We start from the raw sequence: 7,395 nt of genomic DNA, 5'->3' as shown, positions 1-7,395 counted from the left end.
TTGTACCTGTGCAAGAAAATATTTGTACTAAGTTACCTGACTTTAAAATAAAAAACAAATGTCAGATTTATATATAAATCCATTTTTTATTAACTCTGATCACAGAAGAGAATAGCTCAGTATAAAATCTCTAACAAAGTGATTTTATAGCGCAGTAAACACTGTCGCAGCCATAAGCTCTGGTTGTGAGTGTACAATACGCCTTTGTATCATAGAATACAAAACTGGAGTTTGTCCTTGTAGCCCTGTATTTGTTAAGCAGGAAGACAAAAAGTTAATAAAAGCTGATCCTTTTTCTAGCTTACTGTATCCAGAACACCCAGTTTTGTCGTGATGCTTTGAGACCATTATACGCGAAGTATTGTTACTAGTCAACCTGCTCAGACTGTGCGGCTGCTATTAGGCATCTCAGACTGTAAGAGAAGTCACTTCAAACGCCCCAGTGACAAGTCCCAGCAGTAAATTACTTCCTGAACACACATAGCAGCCTTCCTCCAAGGAGCCACCCTAGCAGAGCGGAAGAGCAGAAAGGCATGCACAGTGGTTAAAGACAGCAAAGGGGAAAAAAAGGGGAAGTTTTTAGTAAAACACTAGCTGCTACATAAAGCCTCACTTTCTGAAGAAGTCCTAAAAGGTTGTTTTGTTTTTTTTTTTCCCCTATTTAACTGGAGTATTTCCAGCACATTTGGTTTATGTCAAGCAATTAAGAACTGAAAAGCATGCTAGGCTCTCTACGAATACTGAATCCAGAGCCACATTTTCTTCAAACTCTGTACCTCAAGCTGTCAGTGGAAAGTGTTCCAACACCCCCTGGCAAGTTTGGTGATTTGAGAGTAGGCAGAACTGCAAAAAAATTCTTCTTTGGCCCAAGACTTCTCCTGCCCCTTCTGCCAAATGTGTGGAAACCAGGTCAGACACCAAATCCCAGCTGAGAATCTGCTGACCAGTAAAGAAAATTGATAACGGGCTAGATGGACCCGGATTGCTGTTCCCTGTGCCCAAGAACAGTATTTGAGGAGAAGCCAGTGTACCAAGTGATGCCATGGACTTGAAACCTTTGACTGTACAACACCCCAGCGTCCATTTTAACATTTTACTCACTTGCAACTACTACAAGATCTTTCTATGAAGTACATCCCACTCTGGAATAATTTAGTAAGCAAGCATCTAACCTGAAGACACATTTACAAGAATGTAACAAAGCATAATAGGAGCTCTGCAAAATAGGTTTTTAGCAGTTACATAGCAATTTTCATCTTCACAGAGCTTTGTGTTATCGCAAGAAGCTCCTCAGAAGCTCTGAAAAAGATTATTAAAGGGAAAATAGAGAGTATATATTAATTATTTGTGAGTCCGGCCAATGCAGGACTACGACGTTTGTCATTACTTCCACTACAAGCATTTGTGGTTAGATAAATAGCTCTCTTCATTGTAACTGAAGACAAAGCAATTTTTATGCACTTCAGAATGTACTTACGCACAAGTACACTACTACTTTACTGTTACGACACCTATAAATAATAAATACACAGCAGTAACAGTTATAGTCACTAAACTCCTACAACATCTAGAGGCAAGGGCAAAAACTAGAGGAGCAACTACATGTTCTCCAGCTTTTGGCCCAAGTTATTTCTTGTATTTCTCTGGTTTTCTCTCATAAACACACTCCAAAAGATACCAGCATAAAGCTGGTTTTCTCATGAAACAAATTAAGACAATACCACTGCAAGAATAACAGTTCTCAATCTAAAGACAGACAACATTCATCCTTGAATCATTTCAAGAATCAAAGATTTCTTCTCATTTAGCAGACTAAAACCTACCCGATACTGATTTGACAGATAGCTGTGATGTCATGAGAGCTCGTATCAGTTCCCACATATTGAATCAAAATGGAAATAGCTTTTTCCCCTCAAAGCTGTACTGACCGTAGTGGTGCTCTGGCAGAAACTACCAGCACTGTTCTAATACTATCAGACCAGCATGCGCTAATTGGGCCCTGGACAACTGGCACCGCGATGATCAAGAGCGCCATAATCTTGCCCATCAATAAGCATCTCTGTAATTGAGTCAAATGTGATGTCACTGATGCATTAGGCAATCAATAGAAAAGCGTGCATGCATTCATTAGGCTACCTAGAATTCTCAAGCATAGAAAGACACTGAAAGGCACTAGTCCATAGAAGTACTGCCTTCAAAACTGTCTTTGACTACATGCTTCATTTGTGTCTAAGACTACAGCGTGTGTTCACCCAGCCTCTTGTGGTAACTCCAGTGCTTTGAGCTGAGCAAGCTAACAGGTAATAAAACCTTTCCCCCAATCCCCATTTCCTGGACAATAAAGAAAACCAAACATGAAAAGCAAAGGATCCAGTCTATTCTATCCAATCATCTGATGAATCTAACTTGATCACGTGTGCTTATTTTTAATTACTGGTGGGGAATAAGTATTATGGAAAAGATGCCTGGACAGAGTGCCTACCACCAGCATGTGTTAATCTGTTAATCATCTAAGGGACAAATCCTGCTCTGAACACTTTGTGTATTTTCTTATTTCAGGGAGGATGCAAGCAATGAATTGAAGCAACAGCTGTGAATTATGCAAGAGAGAATTGACCACTCGTTATTTTGCTATGATAGCAGACTTGATTCTCTGCTACCTGACATCCAGAGTGCCTATTTGCACTTCGGTGCTAGGAGTGCAACATGGGTGCAACTCAGTATTATAAGGTTGATTACAGAGATCATACTTGGTGGACTAACTGTGAAGAAACTTATCGTACACAGCAACATGTAATTGTGAATTACACCTACTGCCAAGAGTGCTCCAGATTCTCCGGGATGAGAGGCATCACATTAACACAATGTGGTGTCCAGCAAAAGCTACACCACGTGGAATTGTTAATACTTCCAAGACCAAACAATCTGGAGCCTTGCATACAGCGTGCAGATTCTTTTACCACCACCTTCTCAAAATAGAAGATTGAGAAGATTTCTTAGCTAGAACCATTATATTCAGGCATTACACCCATTTTTCACTTCGCTGATCCTTCCCTCCCTCTCCTGCATATCCAAGGCACAAGCCATACTGGGGTAGTAGCAAAGGCCAACTCCATCCGACACTTTCCGTTTATCCCAGCCTTAAGATGACGTTTGGACCAAACGTGATGCCGACACATGTGCTGCTCAGCGAGAATATATTTCAGGAGACTTGTTTTTTGTTTAAGTGGACATCCTATTTTCAGTCAGTTCCCCAAGGGTGACTTCAAAGCCACTAGACTACCATTTTGGGGCAATATTCAAAATTAGAAAGTCCCCTAAACCTTAAAATGGGAGGATGTGCCACAGAAGTGTTTCTCTCAAACTTCTGGGCTACGTAACAGATTACATCAATATAACCTGCGCAACACTGTAAAATTAGCAAGCATCTCGAAGCAAGATGGGACACAGAAGAACGTTCTATGGAATGCATAAAACCAAACTCAAACAGCATGAGAAAAGTAATTTTTATTTTTATTGTTTACAAAAGCATGAACACCTTAGGCAAAAGCAGCATCCTGAACCATACATTTCCCTCATCCTCCTGGGATATTGGCAGAAAGCAAGTATTTTCTCTGTTCTTTAGGGTTAAACATACTCTGCTGAGATAAATGGGAACCACCCCCCCCCCGATTTCCATGGAGCTCTGACTGCTTACGTTAGCAAAGGGGCCAACTCATCAGACCACAACGCAATGAGATGTCATATGGGTGACTTGCTCTAGATGCCAAATTGGCTTAGCCTGTGCTTCTAACCAAGATGAATACACTATCCAGATACTTAATAAGCTCTCCATTCTCTTGAATTTTAACTGAAACAGATCTAATTTTAAATATCTGCTTAAACATTATGACTCTCATCCCACACTAACTTCATGCAAGGTTTAACTTTATGCACCATGAACAATTTTACTCAAGTTTTTAAGAGATAGCAAGTGTGCTTATAAGCTATTTTAGGAGTGAGATCTTTCAGCACAATAGCTATTTACTCCTTTCTTACCTGCCTCCCCAGCACACGGAGGTCAAGTGCTTACTCTGAAGAAACATGCCCTAAGTTTAACCTGAAAAAAAAGAAACGTGCAGCATTTTTATTTTGCCTTCATCTTTTTCTCCTGATCTGGAGCTGGAAGTAGTTAATGGTCATATAATCAAATAGGTCATGCTTTTGAACCTACAGAGAAACATTTATTTATTTTAAAAGTGTTCCGTTAACCAGAGAATTTGATTATAATGGACTTCAGAGACTTACCTGGAGAAAATTACTCACTGTTTCCTAAAACGATCCCTACTATAAAACAGCTTAATTCCTCAGCTCCTCTGAGTTGAGGTCCCTCCCCTCAGAATCTACAACTGATGCCTCAAGATATTTATTACACTGGGAGAAATGGCTCTGGCTTGTCTGCCATCCTATGTCTAAAATGACTGACAAATACTATTTATGTCTGCAAGACTGATATTGGACCTATGGATCAATGAAGACTGCTTCATTTTACTACTCGAGCTGTAGGAACTGTTCTATTAGCTCCTGCCAACTTCACATTAAAGAAATGTAATTTACTTCACATATTGAAAAAACGTGCTAAGAGCCTATATATACACACACACACTATGTATGCGTACACATATATACACACACATATATAGATAATTTGTATTTATTTTACACTGACAAAGTGCTAAAAGCATCCAACAACTGTCACTGCTAGAGATGAGGCTAGATGAAATGGTATCACTCATATGGCATCAAATAATTATGAGACTCTGGTCCAAGAGCTTCAGAACTGTTAGCAAAAAAGTATCTTCCATTGGCAAAAAAGAAAAGTTCCAAATGGTTTGAATTTCACTTTTAAATAAATTGGAAGCATTTAGGGAAAAAAACCCAAACCAAACCCCATGCAAAGTAGATTTTATAATTTAAATTTCAGTTCCGTGTATAGCAAACATACACATTTATACATATATTCTATTACTTTCATGGCAAAATTCTGAGGTGCCTTGGACTCAATGATGACTTTAATGAATCTGGCAGTGTCTCACATGTGCATCATTGCCTCAAATTCTGAAAACAAAAAAGCTGTACAAGTTCAACCCTGTATTCTGTGAGTCTGGCTGCATAGTCAGAAACAGAAGTATTGCACTCAAGACCACGCCTACAAAAATGCACATTTAATAAGGCCATTATATTCAAGATCATAATGGGACTCAAGTCACATGAACAATCAAATATATCATAAATAGTCCTAGAAAAGCCATATTGCAGAAGATGGACTCAAAACAGCAGCGTTCCAGCAATTTCATAACTGATTTTTTTTTTTCCCCATGAAATGCCAATCTCTCAAACTGGTTTTACCCACAGGGCCAGACAACACGATGTGTATGTATGCATGCATGCATGCATTCTCACAATGTGTTGTTTCATTTTTTCTTAAAAGTTACCAAGTGCCCCAGAGTTTGAGGGTAGGATTCTACTCAAGTTCTGCCAATAAGGTTCAAGTTATTATCAACTTTAAGCAGCTTCCATGCATGATGAGGGGAGAGAAGATTTGACTTTCAGTTATTTAAATATTTGCCAACATGCAAGACATAATTCTTAATTTACACAGTGTAGTAAAGACATAATTGAACCCGTACTGGAATACTTCTCGGTATCCTCTTTCAGAGCTAGATCACATTAAGAGCATCAGTTTATCTGATCTGGCCTACTGAAAGAAAGACGGAGCAAACAAAAGGAATGATACAGATTTACAAGTTAGCTGCCCACATCCCGTGGCAAATAGAGAGAAGCTACCCTTTAATTAAAGTGGGGTAAGCTACCCTGAATTTAATCAAAGTAGGGTAAGTGTATTCACACCAGCCATTATCTTGGAGTAGCAGGCGTGCTGTAAATCTGCTAGCTTGCTTTGTAGTCATTTGCTCCTTTAGCCATTCCAAGTTACCCAGTCAGCCAGCATTTTGGCTTGGTTAAGGGTAGTGGCATTTGTCCAAGAAGGAAGGGTAGACCGCATTCCCTCTTCCCCACGCCACACTACATAAACACACAGAGTTATGCAAATGCAAAAAGCATCAGTACAAAGGCTGGAAGAATCACAAGACACAGCAGATAGGAAACTTAATGGTCACATGCATTACAGTTCAGCAGAGACGGTCTTTCACAATCTTATGTTCTTCCATAAAATCCAGAGTGGTGGAGATTATGGATGAACTACCTTCCAGCTGAATCAACTCCAGCATTAGGAATTATTTCTGAATACAACAGACTATATCCAACCCTTTTGGGTTCCTAGGACCTGTTTTTTGGGTTTAGACAGTTTTTAGTATAGAGACAAGAGACAAACCTGAGACACAGAACATGTGACCTGTTTGCATGTTATAAACAGACAAATGGATAATCGAGATGCAAAAGTTATTAAACGTGTCACACACCTTACACATACAGCTCCATGTACTTTTTTCCTGCAACAATGCTGTCACTTGCTGGATGCAAGTCTGTCACTAACTATGAATATGTTTTTGACCAGAGCTGGGAGGAATGCATTTAGACAGCAACAATGCAGCTCTTGCAGTGATGAGCAAGGAACATGGGAGTTCAGGATATGGTTTCTAATTCCACCCCTGTCTTATACTCATTGCATGCTGAGCAGCTCAAAACATCTCTCTTGGTAATCACATTATTTCAAAGGAGAATAACTCTTTCCGTATTTTCTTCACAAAAGGAGCAGTAAGAAGTCCCTCAATGTAGCACATAAGATGAAAAGCCATCTAAAAGGCTTCTGCTTATTTTAGCAGTTTTGACTAAAAAATGATTAGCAGAATCACTTTGTCAATTAGGTTGACAAGAGCTGAGAATATTTTGGGAACAGAGTTTCAGAAGCCCATCTCTGACATTCACATTAAAATGGTGGCCTGACTATTAGCAATACTTTGTCTGTAAGTGTCTAAACAAATAGAGTTTTGACGGGTATCAAGCAGTAGCAGCATTTTCAACATTTTATGTTTGCTGTATTTAGTACTTCTTAACCGAATTCTCTCTCCCAATAAAGTGACTGTCTTGTAGTTAGCATGACTACCCATACACACAGCATTTCTAAATGTAATTACATATTGTTGTTTTTCTCTCCACCATAATATTATCCTACCGTTTTCAGTATCAGTCAGCACCACAGGTTTAATGCAGGTCACGGGCAAAAAGTAGCAGGCCTACTTTTACTGCTTGCTTCAAACAATGTATTTTCATATTTATACATTCTTAAAATATTTTCTTCACTTAGCTATACTAAAAGTACCACTCCAAAATTTAAGTTTAGTTTGAAAAAGGTTATTGATGACTTGACCAAAAAAATACCACCAAAAATCCCTT

Source organism: Aptenodytes forsteri, unplaced genomic scaffold, assembly GCF_000699145.1.
Source record: "Aptenodytes forsteri isolate BGI_AS27 unplaced genomic scaffold, ASM69914v1 Scaffold245, whole genome shotgun sequence".
Classification (NCBI taxonomy): Eukaryota; Metazoa; Chordata; class Aves; order Sphenisciformes; family Spheniscidae; genus Aptenodytes; species Aptenodytes forsteri.
The sequence above is the reverse complement of the archived record's forward strand: the minus strand, read 5'-3'. Positions refer to the sequence as shown.